Source organism: Notechis scutatus, chromosome 2 (assembly GCF_049901735.1).
Source record: "Notechis scutatus isolate UNSWTSFEM ecotype Mainland chromosome 2, rNotScu1.2, whole genome shotgun sequence".
NCBI classification, from domain to species: Eukaryota; Metazoa; Chordata; class Lepidosauria; order Squamata; family Elapidae; genus Notechis; species Notechis scutatus.
Genome location: NC_142010.1, coordinates 92,128,301 through 92,155,110, shown reverse-complemented (window position 1 = coordinate 92,155,110; position 26,810 = coordinate 92,128,301). Strand labels below are relative to the sequence as shown.

Here is a 26,810-nt window from a genome sequence, read left to right as displayed (position 1 = left end):
TTGATAGCATATATAAATGCTTTACCATTATTTTTTCCCATGTACCATGAAATGATCCTTTTGTCATGGTTAATCAGATAAGCATGAACACCCAGCACCTTCCTATGTTGATGCTACCAACATAAATGCCTGCTTACTTTAGCTGGGCAGTTGGTATAATTTTCATGTCTTGGATGACTCTGCCAGGGGGTATATACTCTTTGCATACTTCACTAATTTCCACATGTGTAAACTCCCCCACCCATGATGAGATCACATAGCAAGATTTTGGAGAATTTTTAAAATTATCATTCTACTACAAATTTTCAGGTAAGATGTTTTTGTACTTTTTCAGAGCTTTGGTCCACTTTAATAGCCCATCATCATTTAGTAGCTTCTATTCATAAGTCTCCTCTATTAATAGATGGAAAGCTTGGACAGTCTTCTAATATTTGAAGGGCTGCCACAAGGATGAGGGGACCAATCAGGGGTGGGATTCAACCGGTATAACTACTGGTTTGGAGATTACATTTTGCACGTGCATGCGCGCACATGTGAAACGTCGTTAGCTGTGCTGCCCAGACAGCTGACAAGTGCTGCGCGTGGATGCACAGCATTGGAAAAGGCACTTTTTTCCTGCTTTTTCAACCTCAGCTGTGCTACGCAAAGCAGCTGAGGTTGAAAAAGCAGGAAATAAAGGACAGGTAAGAGCCAGGCGGGCAGTTGGGTCAAACAGCAGCAGATACAGAACCGGTTCTGTGTCTGCTGCTCTTGAGAGCTACCAGTTCTATAGAGCCAGGCAGAACCAGTAGCATTCCATCCCTGGGGCCAACCTATTATCAAAGTACCTGTAGGCAGGACAGGAAACAATGGATGGAAACTAACCAGGGAGAGAACTAAGAAGAAAATTACTAACAGTGAAAACAATTAACCAGTGGAACAAATTGCCTTTGGAAATTGTGGGTGCTCCATCACTGGAGACTTTTAAGAAGAGATTGGTCAGCTATTTGTCAGAAATAGTATAGGTCTCCTGCAAGAACAGGGGATTGGACTGAATGACTTCCAAGGTCCCTTCCAACTTTATTACTGCCTTACAATTTAAGTCACACCTAACCTTTGACATTACTAGTCCCACTACCATTGTATTCAACATAACTATTAAATTTCTTGACCTTATGGAGGAATTCCTCTTGCGATTTTGCATTATGTATAAGTAGCGCTCCCAATTCTGTGCTGACTCTCTACAATCAAAAAAGGCTTTCCAATTCAGATGTTATACATGGTAGAAGTGCAGATCAGAAGGGCCTTAAAGACAGGGATTCATCTAGGATTCCTTTCCATATGGTTACTCTATCCATGCAAATAGCACATCAATACTGCTTACGGAACCTTTGGATCAACAAGTTCAACAAGAGCTAAGCTCAAAGTTTTTAAAATAGTTTTTCAGAGAAAATAGAAACATTGTTTTTTCTTCCAGTTGTAATCAGGTGAAGTTTTGTCCAATTGTAATCAGTTGTAATCAGGTGAAGTTTTGTCTACCACTGGTTTTCAGAAACAGTTGAAGGATTTTAACTAACAGGCTAATTCTGCTGACTGTCAGCTGACTGCAGTTCGGCAATTCAATCCTGACCAGCTGAAGGTTGACTCAGCCTTCTATCCTTCTGAGGTTGGTAAAATGAGGACCCAGATTATTAGGGACAATATGCTGATTCTGTAACCTGCTTAGAGTGGACTGTGAAGCACTATGGGGCAGTATATAAGTCTAAGTGCTGTTGCTATCCTGAATCTCAACTCACAGACCTTTCCATTCAATCTGCCTTTTTGTTAACAACTTAATCAACTATCCTCCATCTCTTTGTGTTCTGCAATCCATAGAATAAATTATGATAAATTAACATGGATCCAAGAGAGATTTCAGCTTCCACAGGTAGGACAGTAGCAGAACTTCAAATAAAATGACAAATGGCTGTATCCAGGGAAACTTAATAGTACACTTAATTAGGCAGTTCTGTCCCACTGGGCATACTTTAACTCAACCAAAAATGCAATTATGGCTTCAGCAAGTAATACACCAGAGAATATCAGGCTGTCTGCTACAGTCTGAATGGTTTCTAGTCTTTGCTGTAATTACTTTCAATGCCTGCCCCAGACTTTGGGTCACTGCACTTTGGTCAGTTCATGAAACAAGTTGGTTTGATTCTGCAGTGATCAAAGTATCTTGAGCTGAGTATAACTAAGTAGTCACAGTTTGGATCTCCTGTCCTGTCTCTTCCTGTTTTTACATCAATGGTTTTCATAATTACACTTATAAAATTTCCTATATAGTTCTACAGAATATGACCAAAAAAAATCTTCCACTTCCAGGGACTCAAACTTAGGAGACATCTTTTAGGAGTAAGAGAAAAAGTTCTAAAATATATTTTAAAAAGTATCCCTGCTCTAAAAACAATGACATGATTGATAATTCAATTGCTTTGAATTTTAATTACACATCTTAATTCTATGCTTTTAAATGCACTTTTTTATTTTATGATGTAACTGGAAGTTGTCCTGATCACTGTTTTCAGACAGAAGAAATGAATACAAATTAAATAAATACCCATTTGTGGAAAGTTTCCATCTTTGGTGAAGAAGAAGATTTGGTAGAATAATGATGATGGCTCCCTATCTTATTGAAGATAATTATAGGAGGTTCACAATCATATTAAATAAAAACATAATAAATAAAACAAACTAATCCTACTGCATTCTATATCCCAAACCCAACATGGCAATATCACATATATTTCCCATGCTCTTAAAGGTGCTGAGTGTGGTAGAATACAGTTTGGATTCCCAGGAGAGAAGGAGTGCATTCCAGAGGAGCAAAAAGACAGTGAAGTTTAGATAGGTTTGTGGGAGAAAAAGAGCTAAGACAGTTCCTCCCTAGCTGTTATATGTACCGGTATATGTTTAATTGCACAAGTAGTTTGCTTTAGTTTGGTAAGATTTCTGCATAGAGGTGAGAAACATTAAAGGGAACTCCTTAGAAGAAACTCAGTGTGTGTTTCTTGGTTTTTGGAACCAGACACGGAGCTCACTTTATTCTGACCAAAAGTATGGGTGAGAAGCTTTTTCTGCTGCTGCTGCTACTGATTCTTTGCAACACCCCTCCAAAACAGTGGGTTCCCTCTGAATATTGGGGTAAGAGGGCTGTTCCAAACAGTCAGGATGGCAGCAATAATAATAACAACAACAGAAGGAATGTCTCTAATGTCCTTGCAGATGATACCTTTTACAGAAGAACCTGGAGTATGTCTATTTTATCTGACCTAATGGGATGGGCATATGCCCTCAGAGACAAGAACTCTCACAGATAACCAAGTACCCAGAACTACATGGACCTCCATGCAACTATTTTCCCCTTTTGGGGAAAAATGCTACATTATTTTGATCCTACATTATTTTACAGTCACATGGAAACCCAAGTTTTAGATTATTAGATTTTTTTTTTATTCTAATTATTGTATTCCATTGGGTTTGGTGCTGTGATACTAGTCCCATGATAATTCCCTAAGAAACAAGAACACAGAAGCACAAAGTTAGAGCACATCTGACACAGGTTGTGCCAAACTAAGAGTATAAAATAAGACTATAAGAATACCTAACTTTCTCTTTCCCTATTGTTCTCTACAGTTCTGGAGAGGCTGATGCACAGTTGGGAAGGGGTATACTGGTGACCTATATTGGGGGCTGGGGGTGGGGAAGGAATATCATTTCACTAAATTATTCATCTTACCAGCATATTTTGCAAATTTTGAAGCTGCCAATACATAGATGGGAGACCTAAGGCTGTAGACTAGAGTGTGAGATTTTATTCATAGCCTTAGCATGAGGTCCCTAAAGGACTCCAATTGTGATGGAAATGAAATATCATCCATATTTCTCAGGTTTCCTTCAAAAGGAAATCAGTTCACCCTATGCAGATTTATGAAGCTGTGGAAGAATGTAGATTATTAAGTGCAGGCATGGAAGCCTCCATTAAAGTTCAGGGGCAGCAGTTTAATTTCCCAACACCAAGTGAGTTTCAGTTTTAATTTCCTCTCTGCCTGAATGGCCATTTCTGGCAGCCATGATTTATATTTAAGTTCTTTATAATAACTACACGTGCAACTCTGCAATGGTACAGTATTGTACATTTCACATTAAGAAAATATTTTATAATCTAAACTACACTATGGAGGCATTAAGAGATAAATAGGCCTAAAGTCATAGATTTCCTGTCTGCATCACTAGATTTCTTAACGCATAGTAAGTAAAGATACTTTATAGGAGTGTGATGTCCTAGTTTCCAATATATGTACTCACTATGCTGAATTTATTAAGAAAGTCAGCCAAAGCAGGCAAAGTGCAGCCATCTGAGTGGGAACAACATACAGTATAATATTTTCATCTAATCTGGGTTAGTGTTAGTTGTCATCCATCCCCAAACTGGCCCTAGATATCTGCCATCTTGGCAAAGAAATAAAGCTACACCATTTTCATACACTGGTGTATTTACTTCAATATTATTTGTCTCAGTGATTTCTGGCAGTTAAGGAAAAATGTACAAGATTTTAAACCAAAGCATTTCAAATATTAGTGGCCAAAGTTGCAGCCAGCACCTCACTATGGGTCTTTTATTTCCAAAGGAGGCTAGAACTATTATAACATTTTGGTTCCAAGTCTGATCCCAGGCATACTCTGGAAGTATACAATGGTCAGCAAGATCCACCAAGAGATTCACATTGAACTCATGCTCCCTTTACCTATTCCTTATCATAGGTCATCTATCGGGCTACAATTTTCCTTGTACTATGCAGAAGAGAGAATGAAATGGTCTAAATGGAAAGGAGGCAATCTAGGATATCCCTCTCTCTACCACTTCTAATACGCTTTGTTATCCTTCAGTCATTAAAACAAACAGGAAAGTTGTCAGCTGTATTTCAACTAGTTCATTTAGAAATTTCTAAGGAAAATGTGTTGTTTGAGATTTTTGCACCAGTTAACACATAGCTTGAATGGGCAAAATAGTATATAAATTGATCTATTGGTTGCTCTTTCTCTTTATTTCTCCAAGTTTGGCATTCATACCACCCAGATCCCATGTCTGGAGTGTCTCTATCTGCATATTTCCACATCTAGCACATGATATAAAAGTTATCCTGCTTATAATCATTTTTTTAATAGCAGAACCTGAAGGCTAAATAAGCCCTAAGGCTAAATAAATCAGCTCATGTTTGTAATTGTGATGCAATTTCATTTCAGCATATTTATCTTAACCCTGGATAAAAGACAAACGTGTACTCAGTAGGTTCTCTAGGAACAACTGTCAAAGTAGGGACAATGCAGAAACTTTAAATTTTAAAAGATTCTATCTAGAGACAAGTTCCAAAAAGAAACAAAATCAGAATGAAATAGTAAAAGCCAAAGAAAGCAGGAAATACCAAAAACTAAACAAAGTTCAAAAAAGAAAATGTATTTAGTATTTATACTTTTTTATGGAAAACATATTTCATTTCAAAAACAGAGGAGGATATTCAAACCTTTGCTTTAGATTAAAATCTAGATCTACTTCTTGAAAGGTCTTTATTACAGGGCAATGCTATTTCATACCAAGTAGAGGTTTGTTTTTATCGGTTAATTGCTTGCTTGGAGCATTGTGAGAAAGTCAGGTACTATTAGAGCTATGACATAGTTCTCATCATGACCTCTGCGATCATATTAAGAGCAACTGCGTTCTCTTTGCTGATGATGTAAAGCTATTCAACACCACAGACAATACTACTATCCTCCAAAAAGACCTTGACTATGTATCAGAATAGTCAATCAAGTGGCAACTTCAAATCTCAAAAATAAATGCTCTGTCTTACATATTGGCAGAAAAAATCAGAAAATAAAATACAAGCTAAATATTCAAGACCTTGTTGAGGATCCAAACTTTGTCAAGGACCTTGGAGTACTCATCTCAAATGATCTAAGTGCTAGAGCCCACTGTAACTGCATAGCCAAAAAGGCATTAAGAGTTGTTAATCTAATCCTACACAGCTTCTTCTCTGGTAATATCACACTACTAACTAGAGCATACAAAACATTTGCTCGACCAATACTCGAATACAACTCATCAGTCTGGAACCCATATCATGTATCTGATATTAACACAACTGAAAAAGTCCAGAAAAATTTCACAAGAAGAGTTCTTCACTCCTCTACTCATTGCAGAATACCTTATGCCACCAGACTTGAAACTCTAGACCTAGAAAACCTAGAACTACGCCACCTCTGGTCCGATCTAAATATAGTACCGTATATAAAATCATACATTGCAATGTCCTACCTGCAAATGAATACTTCAGCTTCAATCATAACAATACAAGAGCACACAATAGATACAAACTCAAGGTTAACTGCACCAAACTTGACTGCAAAAAATATGACTTCAGCAACAGTCAATGTTTGGAATACTCTACCTGACTCTGTGGTTTCTTCCCCAAACCCCAACAACTTTAATCTTAGACTGTCTACTATTAACCTCACCCCTCCTTCCCAAGAGGCCTGTAGGGGGATAAGTATGTAGTGTGCATAAGCACACCAATCGTGCCTACCGTCCCTGTCCTATTGTCTTTTTATTTTTCTTATAAGTATCTATCTCATGTATTCAAAACTATATTTATTCTTATACCTGTATCTTGTAAGTGATTGACAAATCAAATATACTAAAAATACTAAAATTAATCTTCTTCCAATACCAAAAAAATAAGCAACTAGACAAATGTAACAGGAAAATGAATAAAATTATTTTGAGTTTCCTTGAAAGCAAGATGTATTTTGAAAGTTTATTACTTTATCTGGACATTATCCGTCTGTCCCTTCTCTTTCAATACGTCAGTGAAGTTACTGTAGTTCGCAGAGTATTTTAAAATAAATAATTAACACTCCCTGTTTCAGCATTTGACACACTGTATTTTTGGGGATTTAAGGACTGATAATGGAGTTATTTTATTGATGTGTAGTTTTTTCTTAAAAAATAGCTTTTTTTAAGTTGGAGAGGGGTTATTTTACCTTTCATTGTGAGAACAGAAGAAGCTGTTAAAAACAAAAGAATGAACAAGAAGAGCAAACGCTTCAGACAGCATTGCTAAAAAGTGTGGGTGTCTTTAAAGATCCATTAAAAATTAGCTTGTGTGTGACAGACACGGCTTGAGGAATTTAACTGTGTGTGTAACAACTTTCTTATCGATTTCTCTTTCCTGTCTTCTTCCACAAATCATCATGCCGCTTTCTGTTCCCCCTCTTTTTCTTTTACTTCTCAATGCAGCTAATCACTCCTTTTATCCCATTTTTATTCTATTGGTGTGTTTGTGTGGGTGTTTGTGGCATGTACTTTTGCACACATTCATGTTTCTATGAATGAGAATGGTTTGTATAACTGAAAAAAATCCAGATGAGGATCAATTATTTTTATAATTCACATTTTACATAGGACAAAAGACAGCTAGTTTAAGATCAAATACTCAGTTCTCAATTTGAGGTTACAATTTTTCTAATTATTTTCATAGTTCCCAAAAGAGCGTATTCAAGAAATGAGGTTAATTATATAATGTTTGGTGAATGGCACACTGCACAAAATGTCTTTTTGCTACCTTCTCACAGTGAAACTATCAGTGGCTCATTCAATTAGTTACCTTTGGATGCTTTCCTCAGAATCAAGTGGGCCTGAAGCTGTGTTTCAAAATCAAATGTCTTTGAGCCATTGTGGCATAAAATTGGGAGTCTCCAACTTCAATACAGCATGGATTTATATGCTTTCTGGCCACTCTTCCTCTTCTACACAAGTGGCAGCAAGAATGACATTGCCACAGACTATAGTTGGGAAACACCTGTTCTGTTTTCCTTTTGCATGCTGCATGGATCGAAAAGTTTGGAATCGTAGTGTCAACAGAGAAAAAAAATTGTTAAAGAAATCTAGGTGTACAGCAACCCCCCAAAAATTCTAGAATTCTTCAGTAGATATCATTTGTCTTCTTTTACTGTCTTCTCCAGCCAGAGATTGATAACCATCAATAATATTTGTTGTTTTGATGTTATTGCCCAGAACAAGAAATATTGTATTTTTATATATCACACATTTTTAATCAAAATATTGTGCCATGTAAAACCAACTCCTGAAAATGAGGCAGAGAGTGAGTGAGGTAGAGAGAAACAAGAGCACAGAACTTCAAGGGAATTTGTAAACCAGCTATTCTTGGAGCCTATAATATTGTAGCTACAACTATATGTGGATATCTCTTTTACTGTCATCAGTGTTTGTGTTCAGCTGATTCTATTATTTTTAGATTCATTTAACTAAACATAATAAAATGGAGGTCATATAAAGCTGTGAAGCAAAATGCCAGCGTCCAGGATTATTCCTATATGCAAGAATTCTGAGCTTTATACCTTTACCCATTTTGCCTTAATGGGTAAAAAATATTTGCCGTCGACACTCAGTACTTTGTTTAGAAGTGTCCTTCTCTACCCAGAGCTTAGACAAAGTGAGATGGCAGGATTTAAGTAGTGAAGAACTGCATTTCATAATTCCAATGAGAGACATCTTAATCTATTCTATTGTTTAAGAATTCTTACTGTTAAAAAGGTGTTCTTCCCTTCATTTTTTAATACCCTTCTAAAATGTGGCAGTTCTAATTGAACGGAATATTCCCAATGAGATCTGGCCATAACAAACAGGAGTATAATTATTATTATGACTATTCATGATTGAAGTACTATGTTTCTGTGAACTGGACTATACCCAAAGGCAACTGGACTTTGTTTTTCCTTGAAAACATTTCGCTTCTCATCCTTCAGTTCAGAAAGTGAAACATCTTCAAGGAAAAACAAAGTCTAGTTGCCTTTTGAAAAAAGCACCTTTGGGACAACCATGACCTGGATGACTGAGAATCTCCATAGTCATTCTTGCTTACTATACCTTTTCACCTTCCACATATGAAGTTCTCATTAGAAGTTACAGTTAACATCAACAACAAATAAAATCTCTACATTTTGACAGTAAGAAAAATTCTCTCCATCTTGTATCAAATCCTGGATTTTTTCATTTAATTTATCATCTGGTATCAGCTGGTATTTCTTACCAGCTGTTTTTATATTTTAATGTAGAAAGAATTTTCTGGATTCATAGAACATTCCTTAGTTTCTTAGCATTTGAATGAAACATGATAATGAAACTTCTTGCGCCTTCACTAATATATAACCTACTTAATTGTATTATTTCTGTCTATGCTAAATATAATTTTGCTTTCCCTTCTTGACTATTAAATTTGTCTGACATTTCCTTCACATTCTTGTAATATTAACAGGAAGCTTACTTGGTATGTGTTCCTGCACATGAGAAACAGCATTCAACAAGGAGTTGCTTCAGCAACCAGCCAAACTCTATAATAAGCATAACAACAACAGTGAGCCTGAGCCATATTTTAGGGTAGACCCAACACTGGAACATGATGTAAACCTTTGACTAGGAAATTAACATCCTGCCTTTAAAACTGACTAGATGACCCTAGCCATTCCAACTCATTTTTGCAAGCTCTTGTGAGAATGAAAGAATATGCAAATATACAAAGACATTGTAACATATAGCCAACTGTATTCAATTGGCATGTGAGGAAGCGTGTGTACATTTATATAAGAAGTTGTGGGTTTTTTAAAAAATGTTTCTCAATATATAATCAAATCCACTGCAATATGTATATAACTCTGTCAACAAAGAATGTTATTTCAGATGGTTAGTAATGTTAAGTGACAGCGGCATAATATTATTGGAACTGTTAACTGCTTATGGTTGAATTTCCCTGTCAGTTTCTAAGGTAATATTTTGTAGGCTATATTTATCAGGATGCCTTCCCAAACACCTCCACCAACACTTAATCAAACTGTACAACAGTTTGTCTCTAGTGACTGCAAGTTAATAGCAAACTTATGTACAACTATTAAGAGAACAAGAAAGACACCAAAAAAGCCAATCATCTGAAGACTTCCACTTCATGTTATAGAGTTTTGATTTTTTTTTTTAACTTTTATGGAAAAAAACAAACCTAGCAATCATATCCCAAAAGGCACTGTCAAATCATTGACAAATAAGTATCCTGAGATAGAGGGATTTTACAGATTCATTTTTATGTTCATATAATAAGCCTAGAGAGACAGTTTGGTGTAGTGGTTCAGGCATCATGCCAGAGACCATAGGTTTTAGTCCCAACTTAGGCACAAAACCAGTTGGGTAATCTTGGCCTGGCCGTTTTTTCTCTGACCTAAGAAGAAGGCAATGGCAAACCACTTCTGAAAAACCTTCCCAAGGAAACTGTTGGGACATGTCTAGGCAGTCTCCAAGAGTCAGATGCAATTGAACAAAAGAAAAAAAATAATAAGACTATTTGAGGTGAATGTACACTAATGTACAATATATAGATTAATGGGAAACTAAATTGCAGACTAGAATGATTTCCTTTAATATTTAAAATACAACTATGAACACTGTACTATTAAATACTACTTTTCATATAAGATTCAGGTTTCATGTAATCCACATTTTTGAAAGCCAAAAGAATTTTTTAAAACATTAACATTACCTAAGTGAAGATTGAAGAACATAGAAATAGAAGAAAACTTAGACAATATAAGGAGATAATGTATAACAAACAACCAAAGCAGTATTGTGCCATAACAGTACAATGTCTATCCCATTTTATGTGAACCATGATGTCACATCTACATACAAAAGAGATGGCATTTAGAGTTAATACTCAAATGGCTAGCTTTACAAAATAAGGCAATTGATTGTACTGTTGTGGAAATTATCTTGAGAGATAGGAAGAAAAGCTGCAGTCTCGCAGACCTTAGATAAGAGGCAGCTTATCAACTTTCAGAATTGCACGATTGCTGTCAGCTCTCCACACAGGAGTATTATCTACAAGTCTGAAAATACATCTCTCCCCTCTCACCTTTACAGTGTAAGAAACTGGAAAGTCATGCCCCCACCCCCATTCCTTCTGCAAGCTCAGCCATCTCTCATCTGACCATTGCCTAGGCCAGAGATCTCCAAACTTGACAACTTTAAGATTTGTGGACTTCAACTCCAGAATTCCTCCAGCCATCTGCTGACTGGAGAATTCTGGGAGTTGATGTCCACAAGTCTTAAAGTTGCCAAGTTTGGAGACTTCTGGCCTAGTCTGTGTCCCAAGGCCATTTCCATATACATTAATATTTGACTGACTGACTGACTGACTGATTAATTTTCTGCCATTTTAGCAACCATGTATGACAGAATTTTCTCTAAAATGATGTATTGTCTTCCAGTGATGAACCCATTGCTATAGGAATTGGTCCATCAACTTGGCTGAAGATTGTCCTCTTCTCTTTCCTTCCACATTTCTGTCATTATAGGCTTTTTTTTTTCTATCTATGATGTTCCCTAAAATCCTAGACAACCAATGGGTAAAAGTAGCAACATTTTTCTATCCTGCTTCTTTGAAAGCCTAACTTTCACTTGCATGGACTTTCACAAGGGGGAAAAGGGTGTTATGATTCTGATGTTAATAGGCATGGACGGGTCACATCATCTGAATATCTTTTCCAAAGAAGAAGGAAATACTATCTGACTGACAAAATTTCTTCCTGTTCTTAATATTTCCTAAATAGAAAAGTTCTATATTGGCATTTTTATATAATTGTTCAGAACAGCTGTTGTATAATTCTTATGATTAACCTGAATGTCAGGCAGAGTCGCACTATCTTAAACTTGTGGATTACATTTTAAACACCCATAAAATCATCATGGAGAGGAAGACAGAATTATGTGATGACACTCTTTTCTAATGTAAATATTATAAACTGAATGTGGGAATTTAACATAAAGATATGAAATCAGCATATATCACACTCTTGCCAAATCTTCCATTGGTAATAGTTAGAAGTGAGAACTACTTTTGTTGCCCATAATTCAAAAATGACAGTCCATCCAGAAAATATTAAACTGGGTACCAAACTTCTCTGTAGCACACCCAGGCTGTGAATGAGAAAACTACACAGAACAGATTTCTTACAGGGCAAGTTGACATACAGGCAATCTGACTGTTATTTACTCTAGCAATTGCTTTTGCATATGATTTGTCTGAACTTTACATAGCTGCCCCAGATAAAATTCTGTTTCTTTGGAAATCATAAAAAAATTCTGTAGTGGTAAGATACCATCCTAAAAATGGACAAATGGATGACTTAAGAAAAAAAAAATCACTTCTTTTTTATTTAGAGAAAACAAGAACAAGTAGCAGAATTCATTTAGCTCAGCTGTGTACCTGACAGCCAAATTTGTTATACTAAAATATATACAGTAGATGAATAGATTAAGTGTAAGTATTTCTGTGTTATATGCATTTAAACTGCATATCTGGGGTCCTTGTAAGAAAGACAAAGAGGCCAGCAAAAAGAAATCAATACCAATGGTCAACTGAGGGGTTTCTCCTGCTGTTAAGAAGCAGGTCATTAGCTGGAAGCTGCTCATGCTTAATAGTGAGCTACTGTTCAGAATTTGGACATCTTTAAATTCCTGTGCTCCAATTCTTTAAGGAAAGCTACTAAATCATTAATCAAAAAAAGAAAAGCAAGAAGTTCCCTTTGCAAAATTTTGTCCTGAGGTGCTCTTGATCTGTAATTTTTCAAACCCACAGGTGATACCTCTAGGTTGCATATACCTGTTGAAGATTTCAGTGTATTAGTCAATGCGAAAGCCAAGTTTTGCTATCCTTCCTGTAAGCCTATGTGGTCCCCAGTCACAATGCAATTATGGTAAAACAGGCAAACACTGTGTTTTCCAGTGGGAATACTAGCACAGCAAGCATCAAAGTGACAAGCAGGGGAACATGATTTATAAAAAAAAACAATGACATTTAATGCTTCATAAACTGTGTACCAATTCTCTCCCTAAACATAAGATAGAGAATGAGAGTCAGATATGGATGTGTATATGTGGATGTGTATTTGTGGCCAGGTTCTTGCTCAGGGAATAATTGGGACAACTGACTCAGATTTCATATTTGGGACTCAGATCCATATTTCATCCCATTTACAACCTAGCCTTTGAAATATCACAGCAGATCAATTAGGCTAGTCTAATTAATTAGGTAAAAACTTAGGTAAAAAGCCCAGTGGCCATTTTGTGTCACCCTTCAGAGTAGTCTAGAGAGGAAATCAAAACCATGAGGTGCTAACACTACCTTTATTGTAAGGTCACAAGAACAAAATCTTGCAAGTCTGGAAGCACTTTCCCTCTTCCCTGCTTTTACTTTCCAAAGGAGTATGGAGTGCCCTTTCTGAGGAATTTTCTCTACCTCCATGTCTCATATGGATTGAGATATACACTGCTCAAAAAAATAAAGGGAACACGTAAACAACACAATGTAACTCCAAGTCAATCACACTTCTGTGAAATCAAACTGTCCACTTGAGTAGCAACACTGACTGACAATCAATTTCACATGCTGTTGTGCACATGGAATAGACAACAGGTGGAAAGCATGGGCAGTTAGCAAGACATCCCCAATAAAGGAGTGGTTCTGCAGGTGGTGACTACAGACCACTTCTCAGTTCCTATGCTTTCTGGCTGATGGTTTGAACACTTTTGAATGCTGGTGGTGCTTTCACTTTAGTGGTAGCATGAGACGGAGTCTACAACCCACACAAGTGGTACTGCATCTCATCCAGGATGGTACATCAATGTGAGCTGTGGCAAGAAGGTTTGCTGTGTCTGTCAGCGTAGTGTCCAGAGCATGGAGGCACTACCAGGAGACAGGCCAGTACATCAGGAGACATGGAGGAGGCCGTAGGAGGGCAACAACCCAGCATCAGGATCACTACCTCCGCCTTTGTGCAAGGAGGGACAGGAGGAGCACTGCCAGGGCACTGCAAAATGATCTCCAGCTGGCCACAAACGTGCATGTGGCTGCTCAAACGGTCAGAAACAGACTCCATGAGGGTGGTATGAGGGCCCAATGTCCACAGGTGGGGGTTGTACTTACAGCCCAACACCGTGCAGGATGTTTGGCATTTGCCAGAGAACACCAAGATTGGCAAATTCGCCACTGACGCCCTGTGTTCTTCACAGATGAAAGCAGGTTCACACTGAGCACATGTGACAGACGTGACAGGGTCTGGAGACGCCATAGAGAACGTTCTGCTGCCTGCAACATCCTCCAACATCCTCCAGCATGGCAGTGGGTCAGTAATGATGTGGGATAGCATTTCTTTACGGGGCCGCACAGCCCTCCATGTGCTCGCCAGAGGTAGCCTGACTGCCATTAGGTACCAAGATGAGATCCTCAGACCCCTTGTGAGAAAATATGCTGGTGTGGTTGGCCCTGGGTTCCTCCTAATGTACGACAATGCTAGACCTCATGTGGCTGGAGTGTGTCAGCAGTTCCTACAAGATGAAGGCATTGACTGGCCCGCCCATTCCCCAGACCTGAATCCAATTGAGCATATCTGGGACATCATGTCTCGCTCCATCCACCAATGCCACGTTGCACCACAGACTGTCCTGGAGTTGGGGGATACTTTAGTCCAGGTGTGGGAGAAGATCCCTCAGGAGACCATCTGCCACCTCATCAGGAGCATGCCCAGGCATTGTAGGGAGGTCATACAGGCACGTGGAGATCACACACACTACTGAGCCTCATTTTGACTTGTTTTAAGGACATTACATCAAAGTTGGATCAGCCTGTAGTGTTTTTTTTTTTAGTGTAACTCCAAATCCAGACCTCCATGGGTTGCTCAATTTGATTTCCATTGATAATTTTTGTGTGATTTTGTTGTCAGCGCATTCAACTATGTAATGAACAACGTGTTTAATAAGAATATTTCATTCATTCAGATCTAGGATGTCTTATTTTTGTGTTCCCTTTATTTTTTTGAGCAGTGTATTTTGTCAGACTGTTGTCTATGCTACAGCTCTTCCTCCTGTGGCCTAAAGTTATTATCACAGCCTACTGCATTCTAGCAAATCATGTTCAATAATATTCTTGTTACTGAGGCACAATATTTCAAATGCTGCATTTAAATAAGCATTCAAGAAACTGATCATCCTATTTCTAACAATCACAGCCGAGAACTGCACTTGCTCCAAGATATAGTTTTCTGTTCTTATTTGGCTAATTTTCAGAAATATCCTGCTTCTGGTTTTAAAATGCCAATAAGCCTTTGAGCCTATCAGCCTTTGTTAGACCTGACTTCCATCAATTTATTCAACTTTTTCAAAAGCTTATACAACATGCAGTACAGTAACACATACAATTCTGTCATCATATGACAGAGTTATAGTTTATATAAAGATAGCTGGCAGTTTAATTGAAAGGGCCTCCCAGGACACAAGGCCTTGACTGCCAACTGCATTATCTGAGAGATGACTGGGGAGGTCATAATGTTTTCCAGACAAATCCTTGCCTTAGAAAGCAATTAGAGGTCTGGAAGGAGACATGCTGCAAAGTGTCTCCATGCCTATAATCACCCACTACTTAACTTTTTTTTCTTTTTTTGACAGACATGCTGCAAAGTGTCTCCACATCTGCAATCACCCACTACACAACTTTTCCCGCCCCCAGATAAATGGGAAAATATTTAACACACACACAGTATTGGACAGCTCATGAGAACAAAACACAAACAAACAATTTAAAGCAGCACTATTCCAAACAACCCCCCTCTTTGGAGACAGTTCTGTCTAGTGGTTGAACATCAGGCTAGAAACTGGAAGATTGAGAGTTCTAGTCCTGCCTTATACACAAAGCCATCTAGTTCAGGAGTAGGGAAAGCTGGCTCTTTTATCACTTATGGACTTCAACTCCCTGAATTCCTGAGTGAGCCATAAAAGGTTCCCCATCCCTGGCCTACTGGTTTTTCAGTTGTGGGGGGAATCAATTTTTGACTTGAATGGGACTGTTTAATATACAAATGTAGGACATTAAACAGTCCCATTCAAGTCAAAAATTGATTTCCCCTTGGGCCAGTCAGTCTCTCTCAGCCCTAGGAAGCTGATAGTGGTGAATACTTAATTCAAAGGTCTCCAAAAATGGCAAGTTTAAGTCTTGTGGACTTCAACTCCCAGACTTCTCCAGCTATGCTGGCTATAGAATTCTGGGAGTTGAAGTCCACAAGTCTTAAACTTGCCAAGTTTGGGGACCCCTGACTTAGATAGTCTTCTGACAAAGCTCCCCAAGAAAACTCCAGGGGCTAGTCCAGGTAGTTACCAGTAATCAAAAACTGGCTTGGGTATACACCCACAAATACACCCACAATCCCTTCTCCATGTGACTTCTATCCACTTCAATGCTACTGCTGACCTACTTATAGAAACCTACTTATAGAAATGTGTACACTGACTAATTCATAAATAAAACAGTTTCTATTTTGGATTTAGGGACGAAGGTAGCTCAGCTGATTTTCAAGCCATGTCAGTATGAATTGTTAATAAGGTTCACCTAACTTTTAACTATTTTTTTCAGTCATCTTTTTAAATATAAAATAGAGCGTATACCATATGCTTTCTTAGATAGTAGAAAAGCCTATTTATTGTTTTGCTTACTATTTTTAATTTATCAAAACTAAATCATCTCTGAGAGAAAATGTTGAAAAATCCATAATAATCCTATATGTAAGTACTAGCATGGTAGACAGATTTTCAATCCTTTCCCTATAATTCCTTAATCAAAAATGTCTGATTTTTCCCCCTGCTTTCCTACTTTCTTTGCACACCCAACTGAATTTGCAGAACGTATGCTACCTTTATTATTGATAGTTCTTGGTCCACTCTTGCCATGCCAATAAAATTGTAAATCTAGGAGTGTTTTTATCCAATGTGCTCCATTCTTTTCTTTGAATACCACCATTCAGAATAATTATCCAAGCTAAGAACGTGGAACAACTTGCCTCCAGAAGTTGTAAATGCTCCAACACTGGAAGTTTTTAAGAAGAGATTGGATAATCATTTGTCTGAAGTGGTGTAGGGTTTCCTGCCTAGTCCAGGGGGGTGGACTAGAAGATCTCCAAGGTCCCATCCAACTCTGTTATTCTATTCTATTGAACTGTGTGGTTTTCAAATGATAATAAACACAAAATGTTTTGTTTATCTAGTATTGTTTATCTAGTATAGTAACCTAGCCCTAGTTAACATGACAGATTTATGGCAAGAATAAATGAAAAATAAATGAAAAGGCAAAAGAATGTACCGTATTTGCCGGCGTATAAGGCGACTTTTTGCCCTGAAAAACATGCCTCCAAGTGGGGGTCGTCTTATACGCCGGGAGGACTCCGACTCCCACTTGAGCTTGAGTTGCAGCCGGGAGGGAGGCTGGGGGAGCGTGTGTGTGTGTGTGTGTGTGTGTGTGTGTGTGTGTGTGTGTGGCGGGTGTCACTGCGCCACGCGCTGCGCAACCTTTCCCCCTCTTCCTTCCTTAGCGGTGTGGGGAGGAGAGGATTCGAAGATCCTCACGTGCGGCATACTTTTCTTTTTCTTTTTTTCTTTTTGCACGCAGGTTTTGCATGCGGGCGGCTGTAGGTTAAGGATGGGGAGCCCCGGGTGGGTTATCAGGTTTTACGGTGCTTCCAACATGTGCGAACGGTGGGAGAGTGGAGAAGAGAGCGAGCGGCGCCCCTCTGTGTGAAATCTTGCCGTCAAAGCAACACTGGGGGAGGCAGGGTATAAATTTACCAGGTTAATGTAGCAATGGTGATTAATGCCCAGAACATTGTTTGCGGGTATTGGGGGGGTGTGTGTGTGTGGTGGTGGTGAGGAGAGGTTGTCCTTTGAATGCGGAAAAGTAGGTGTGACCTTGTGTAGGAAAATAAAGAGATCCTTTTTAGCGTGTTTGGCTTCTTTGCCTCCCCTCGTTCGTTTTGACGTGGAGATAATGGCCTTCGGGCGGGAGGGGAAGAAAACGGTAGCTGGATCATTTCAAATTTCACTTACTCTCCTGCCTCACTTCAATATGTCTGAGCGACTCCAGATACTGGAAGACTTTTTTGAATGAAAGTGTTACCTCCATTTTTTTTTTTTAAGAGGGCCACTTGGGGAAAAAAAAGATTCTAAGGAATTCCTTGTTTCTTGATTAAAGAGAAGGCATTGAATATACTGTTCCTTGGCAGCCTTTTCAGTGTCCGGGTTTTGGTGTGTGTGTGTGTGTGTGTGTGGAGAGAGAGAGAGAGAGAGAGAGAGAGAGAGATCAGCTGTATTGAGAAAGAAACGTTTCCTGTGTTCTCATTTTATTTACAACATATTTTACGCTTAATGGTAAGCAATGAAAAATATTTTTAAAACTCATTTCTAAATTCCATAGCTATTTGCATATTCTTGGTTCAAAATTGGATTAGCTCATTTCAAAATTGTCCAAAGCAGAAAAGTGCGTCAAAAAAAAAAAAAAAGTGCAAAAGTGGAAGGTGTGTGGAAGAGGGGTAGTCTTATACGGCGAGTATATAACAAACTCTATATTTTGAGTGGAAATGTTGGGGGTCGTCTTATACGCCCAGTCGTCTTATACGCCGGCAAATACGGTATTCCATTCTATTTAGTGAAGATTATTCTGAGTTATGTATAGATTTGCAATCTAAACAGAAATGTTAATTAGTTGAATACCTTTAATTACAATCCTTTTATTCAATCCTAGAACTGACATCTCCAAAATGGTCCAAATTTAAAAGTTTTTTCTTCCTTTCAGATATTTACCTAAATGTTGAATACTGAATTACCTGTTCTTCAGTGAAACAGAGACTGCATTTAATCATTTTCAGATCATTTTTGTTGAATAATACTTAGTTGGGGGGAAATTAAACATATATAATACAAATTTATTTGGAAAACATCTAGTATGTTTGAAAGTAGAAGCCAACCTAATCTAGCCCAGATAATAGTGTAAGAAGTCCAAATGAAATCTGGAACAAACTGTCTATAGAGATTTTTAGTCATCCAGGTCCTGGTTGCCCCCAAGATTCAATTCTGTTAGAACTGAAGAAGCTTCTTAGACGAGAAGTTAAATATCTTCAAGAAAAAATAAAGACTTGAACTTGCTCAACAGGGTTTAATGTTGGAATTGTGGGCATATCTCCAAGTACAATCTAGATATGAAAAAGATAAAAAAGAATGGGGAATAAACTGCCAAGATACAATTCTAGACAAAATACTATTAGGACCAGAAAAGAAACAAATAAAGAAATTATATAACTATCTATTAGACTATAAGATGTATGAGGAGTAGGTGAAAGAACCAATGCTAACCTGGGCCAGAAATTTTGGCCATAACATAAATCTGGATCAATGGCAGCAAATCTGGGACAGGAATAAAATGATCACTCTAGCCACATCTTATAAAGAGAATCTATTTAAGATGTTCTGCAGATGGCACCTCCCACCCACCAGATTAGCTAAAATGAATGGTTTCCAATCTCTGACATGCTGGAAATGCCTGAAAGAATGAGGCACTTACTACCATATGTGGTGGGAGTGCAAGAAAATGCAAGAATTTTGGCAAAAAAATTGGCAATGGATAGAGGAAATGTTAAATTTAAAAATAAACTACACACTAGGAATAACAAATGAGAATCTAAAAAAAGCAGATCTGTATCTAATTCCACATATTATCACAGCCTCAAGATTACTAATTGCCCAAACATGGAAATTAAATGATGAAATAATAATAAAAAAAATTCTACACTGCACCGAGCTAGATAGCTTCACGCTAGAACTGAAGGGACAAGATACTTCAGAATTCTATGAAATATGGAAAAAAAATTACAATTGGAGGGATATGAAAGGAAGTAAAAAAAATGTAAAATAGAAATGAAAGAGTTTATACTACAATAAAATTTCGAAGATAGAAATGAATATAAAGATTTATAATGTAAAATGTATATAGATGTATACATATATACAAATGCTATATTGTTTGATGACATTCTAATATTATAACAATATAAAGACTGCTGATATATGTCAAAAGATCATCACCTTCAAATGTTTTTAAAATTTAATTTTCAATAAAATCTATTAAAAAAGAAAGAAAAAAAGAAAAAACTTTTGAAAAAAGCAACTTTGGGTCATTTGCAACAAAATAATTAACTACAGCCTAATTAATATACAATAGATGTGATCCATACTCTTAGAAGCAGGATTTTCAATATCTGTTTCCAGACTTTGGTTATCACGTCTAGCGTCATTCAGAAATGACTTTTTAGCTTGCGTAACCATCAACATGGACCATCTTAGAAGATGTGGGATAATGGAACTGAACTGCCTTTGCAATTCATTAAAAACAATTCAAATTATAGAATGTGTTAATAACCATATTTTTATTTACTTAATACCTAGGCTTAAGTACGTTGCTTATCTATAACTGACAATTTGTCCTGATTTATTGCCTGCAAAAGAAAAATAATTTTTGATACAAGCATTTGAAATATACATACTTCTCTTTTCATGGCAAAAGAATTTATCTAAAAGAATAAAAAGAAAGAAGGACTTCCTTTGAAGGCTTTGCTTACCTTTTACCTTAAACAGAGAGTCAACCAGTGTAGCTCCTTCGGAATCTTAAGTCCAACTAGAACTTTTATAGCTGAATTTTCTATCAGATAAATTTTGTAAACTGATTTCAAGAGTAACCTCAAATATTGTATACGGTATTTGAGGTTACTGTACACAATACTGCAGCTGAAACTGAAGGTTACTAATATATCAATCGCTATCAAGTTTAGAAAAGTGCACCAGATAAACCTGCTAAATTCGTTACCGTAAGAAATGAAGCAGCTATTATGGAAATGAAAAAGCAGAAAGGAATAAAAGAATTAATCAGTCACTTATTAAACTAGTATGTAATAGATCTCTTGCTAACCAGATGAAAGGGAGGCATTAACAGCTGAATCCATTTTGTTGCTCCAAAATAAAATAAAAAATAAAGCTCCAACATCATTCCTTAGAGGACCTCAAAAATTTAGGTATAATTGAACATGACTGTTTTTTATCAAAAGAAAATGTATAAACAATATTACCCTTCATTTTTTCTCCTTTGAAGATACATCTCAAGCAACAGATACATCTCAAGCAAGCATTTGTTCTGCAGAAATCTGTCTCTTCCCCATCAGACATAATCTTTTCGTCTACTTTTCATATTTCCTATGATTTTATTGAAAATTATATTGATGTATATAAAGAAGAACATATATTTGTAATGTATACTACTTTCATGTGAATGTTGCCAGGCAACAAGTGGCACATACTAATTTTCATGATGGGCAAGTCTTTGAATTTAGGAGGCAAAATAATAGCTTAAGCAAACAGATGGAATTGTACAACTAGAAGGAATCTGAACAAAGTTCTACAAGCAGGTTGGTTTTCTTTGATATGAGTGGAGTTCATGCCAATAATGTTGCATCAAATGTGAAATATTATTTAACATTGGCTAAGAAGGGACCAAATATGGCAGCAGGAAGATAAAAGGCAGAATTAGAAAATTATAAATCAGTTTTCAAATATAGCAGGTGGCAGGACCTAGTCAATCTTGATAACTCTTGAAAAAAAAAGTTTTATATACACACACACACACACACACACACACACACACACACACACACCATATTTAGAAACTGCTCATATCCCTGTTACAATTAAAGCAGGGGTAGGATTCTACCAGTTTGCACCTATTCGGTAGAACCGGTTGTTAACATTCTAAGCAGTTTGGAGAACCGGTTGTTAGAAGAAATTACTGACCTAATCCTGTAAGGAAGGCAAGAAGGAAACATTCTGGTGTTGCTTACAGAAACTGCCTCTCCGCTAACCCTTATTACATTCTTGGCAGGACTAGACTATCTGTCTCAGGAACTTCTCTTGAGTTTTTTTCCCCTCCTTTGCTGGTACTTTGCTTGTATGAAGTGACCATTCAAAGTTTACAATGGCACTGAAAAAAGTGACTTATGACCATTTTTCACTCTTACGACTGTTGCAACATCCCCACAGTCATGAGAGGCCAGGCGAGATGTGAGTGATATTGAGTTGGCCATGCCCAGCCAATAACACTACCACCAAGCCATACCCACCAACTTAGCCACGCCCACAGAATCGGTTGTTAAAAAATTTGAATCCCACTCCTGAATTAAAGTAAGATTGGATCTGGCCAATACTTGGTTGGGAACTCATTCAAAAATCCCAAAGATATAAATTTGGCTTGGGAAGCAGACAATGCCAAACCATTCCTATTTCATTGACAAGAAAACAAGATGGATATATCTATGTAATCACTGAGAGCTGAGCTCAATTATGTAGCAATTCCTAAGTAGATTGATTGCTGCAATTTCACAGTATTATGTGAAAAATAGTGTGATGAAAAGTTTCAAACATTGTGGGGTAGTTTGAATATGTTGTTTAATTTGTTAAAGCAACTATACTGATTATTCAGTATTTTCCCCTAACAGCCATTGCTAAATTGTAAAAAATAGCATACCATGATAGCATTATTTCTTTGGGAACTACAGTAGAATGTAAACTTTATGATCTATATAAGCCAAATGTGATTTATATGATTTTTTGATACATTACCTAATGCACGAACATAGGATCTTGTCCTTGACCATAACTGACTGCAAAAGGTAGCTTTGTAAGGAAACTGACACCCTCATGTTTCAAAAGCAAACAAAATGTCTGAAAAAATATAATTCAACTTTGGAAATAGCCCTTTGTTTCCAAAGCTTTGCTTTTAATTACTCTGAGTTCTGTTTTGGCTTAGGCATGTGCAGCAATTTCTACTAAAGTCAGTTTATTAAGCCAGTTTGATTTCCTCCCCTTGAAATGTGAGTTTATGTGGAAGTAGCCCACAAGTTTCTAATTATGTGGGGGAAAAACTCTCTCATTTACTCTTCTTTATTTTATCCACATCATAACATGTTTTGACCACTTCTTTCCATTGTTGTAAGGCTTAAACATGTCACTGTATTCATTCTTTTTAAACCATGATTTCAGGATCTCACTAATTGGATTTTTTGGAGAAATTTATACAGCACTATGCACCATCCTTCATCCAACATTTTCTTCTACTACCCAGTGTGCCTTGTTTCCCAAATATTAGTACTAAAAGATTTTTCTCCCTGTAAACTCCCATTAGCAGAAAAACTTCTGCTCAGAATATTTGTCCAATCTTTTTATTCCTCCTTGTCTGATTGTCTCTGATTATATTTAGTTTTTAAATATTTGTGATAAGATAAAATGTTTTGAACATTATACCCATTTTATAAAACATTATCGTAATATTTGGCAATGTATTCTTTCCTGTTTTATTACATGGAACTTAAAATGGCAAACCAGCAGGCACCTAAGTAGTCCCTACAGCCAACCATATTTTGTTCTTATGATGTGTCCCTGGGTCATATCCTGTGCTTTCCCAACTACTCTTAAAAAGGAGCCATAAATACTATTTTTATTGTTTTATTGATCATGACATCAAATAATATTTGCATCTCATTTTCCCACATTGTTAGAAACCCTTCCTGATGGGGGGATTTTGTATATTAGATCCTGCCATCAAAGCTGTCACTCATTTCTCTACATACACTACATGGAAGCTGGTGTTTAATTGCTCTTCTGTAAACCAGATGTCTAATTTACATGCATACTGATGGTTATTAAAATTCTGCAAGTGCACACAGATGTGATTAATACAAAAGCATACTAAACTGTCTCTTAATGAATCATGGATTCATTTGCTTTCTTTTGTCCTTGTTAATGTCATAATAATTGCTGTTAAACATAAAGTAGCCAAAAAGAAAGACAATGCTATGTTGTAAAGAACTGTGGATCCACATTGTTGTGAGCAAGTTTATAAAGAAATCAATTTCCTAAATGTTTAAACAGCACCACAGGTGACTACAAAAGTTTTATATTAGGGCAAATTCCTGGGACCAAATTCAGAAAATATTAATATTCCATTGTTAAGATTCATATTACTGCCTTCCCATAATATTTTATATTTTTTTGTTCTTGGCACTTGTTAATAGGACCACAAATTTACACAGCATCTGACTGATTCTTAACACAACAGAAGTCAATAGGGAGTTCATTGAGTTCATCAGGAACTCAAGACAACATACAAGTCCCCACTCCTATTTTTCCTCACAACACCATTGTGAGGTAAGTTAAAATGAAACATTGAGACCAGACACAGTCTTTCACTGAGTTTTTGTGGCTGAGGTAGACTAGGACTTGATGTCCTTGCTCAAAGTCCAACATCATGACATCACTAAACTTTGGAGTTGATAATCACGTATTACATATGTAGCCAATTTCCTCATGGAATAGAATGTGTGGAACAGAGCAGACTGTTCATCTTCAGGCTGCAACTTGTTTTTAGAATCATCTATATTTTAAAAAATCACGCAAAATAATAAGAAGTATATTGGTTTAGTCCATTATTTCCTACTCAGAATCTAATTTTTGTTTAAGAGAACATTAAAACATTCACTCCTAATTTGTAGTGGTATATTTCTACAATCTCAACAGCTATGATTTGATTCAGATCTAACATGTCTCAATTTATATAATAGACATGCATGTATCCAAATGGTCAAACAAATGGCAACTTCAAATCTCAACAAATAAATGCTCTGTCTTACATATTGGCAAAAAAAATCAGAAAATAAAATACAAGCTGAATAGTCAAGACCTTGTTGATGACCCAAGCTCTGTAAAGGACCTTGGAATACTCACCTCTAATGATCTGAGTGCTAGAGCCCACTGCAACTACATAGCCAAAAAGGCATTAAGAGTTGTTAACCTAATCCTACGTAGCTTTTTCTCTGGCAATATCACACTACTAACCAGAGCATACAAAACATTTGCTAGACCAATACTCGAATACAGTTCATCAGTCTGGAACCCTCATTACGTATCTGATATTAGCACAATTGAGAAAGTCCAGAAATATTTCACAAGAAGAGTTCTCCACTCTTCTACTCGTTGTAGAATACCTTATGCCACCAGACTTGAAATTCTAGAACTAGAAAACCTTGAATTACGCCGTCTTCGGTCTGACTTAAGCATGGTATATAAAATCATACATTGCAATGTCCTACCTGTCAATGAATACTTCAGCTTCAACCATAACAACACAAGAGCACACAATAGATACAAACTCAAAGTAAACCGCACCAAACTTGATTGCAGGAAATACGACTTCAGCAATAGAGTAGTCAATGTCTGGAATACTCTACCCGACTCTGTAGTCTCTTCCCCAAACCCCAAAAACTTTAACCTTAGACTGTCTACCATTGACCTCACCCCTTTCCTAAGAGGTCTGTAGGGGGCGTGCATAAGCGCACCAACGTGCCTACCGTCCCTGTCCTATTGTTTCTCTATTCTTTTATTTTTCTTATATGTACCCATCTCATGTATTCACAACTGTGTATACACTTATACTTATTATCTTGTAAACAATTGACAAATCAAATAAATAAATAAATAAATAAATAAATAAATATAATATACCCATTGACAACCTCCTTCTTTGATGAACTGTCACTAGTGCTAAATCTTATTTTTATCAGATACACCAAGTTTTGTGAAAATTCCAGCCTAGAAGTATTGCATTTTAGAATGTGTAATTCATTTCTAGATTTGCCCTATTAACACCACCAGCTGTATTTACTCATTACTGAGACTAAGCCAATTAATTGAAAGAGTCTGTAGGCGTAAAAGTGTCTTTATGGGATGTTTGAAGCCTTGAGATAAGCCCCCCAAGCTAAACTTACTGTTGATTGGAATTAAAAATAGGTAGTCATCTTTCTCATATGAAATCAATAATAGGATGGGAAGCAATGCATTTTGCTACTGGGTCTAGTATAATTGGGTCTCACATTGCAAGTTGTCTTGGTTTGAAAGTGTAAAAACCAAAAGCCAGTGAAGACTTTTTGCTGCCATCTACTGTTAGGAATCCATAGCTCTAAACAACCTGTTTGTTGTTTTCTCTGTTGGTAAAAACATGACTGCAGTGCTTCATTTATGCCTCAGACACACACATATATATTTATAAATAAAAAGGCTGATATCCAAATATCCATATTAAAGTAGAATAATAGTAAATGAATACATGCACTCACACAGAAATCTTCCTACATTTAAATGTATATAATATTTATCTTTTTTATTTTTGTAATACTTTTAAGATCAGTTTGCTTTGCTGTTTTTAAGACATACATTTGTTTTAATTTAAATATGACATTTCTTTGAACAAAAAAACTATACTACTATCAAAGAGGGCTCTTATAATGTAGCTTTTGAGTGAACTAGGTTTTATTCTTACCTTTGTAGTGTGGATGTTTAAAGAGTTCCAAATTCGAATAGCAGTGGGCACTTAATAATCTTAAAGTTCTACCAAGTGTCTTTCACCCCACCCCACCCCACCCCTATAAAACTGTTAGTAAGGTAGTGAAATCTTAAGTAAAAAAAAAAAGCTGGTATATATTCCAGACTGATAGGACTAGTTCTCAAAACCCATGACAAAACAAACATGATAGAAATATCTTTACCACTCTATCATTTTACTTCAATTACTAACTAAAGGGCTAAAAATGGCAATTAATGCTATTGTTACCCAATTTTTTCAGCCATCTCAACTAAAGTTGTATTAATCAAGAACTTACCACTTCAGTACTTTTTTCTGCCATATGTAAGTTGGCCAACATTTTCAGCTTGATCCCACCAACATTCCACCTTGATAAAGTTATCAATTTTACAGATTTAA

The 26,810-nt window shown here is 36.8% G+C and overlaps 1 protein-coding gene across 1 annotated transcript in view; it reads right to left on the bottom strand.

Annotated features, from left to right (window-relative positions):
• HTR4 (5-hydroxytryptamine receptor 4) overlaps positions 1 to 26,810 on the bottom strand; it is a 257,825-nt gene that overhangs the window by 122,604 nt on the left and 108,411 nt on the right. The gene's annotated exons all lie outside the window — the stretch shown is intronic.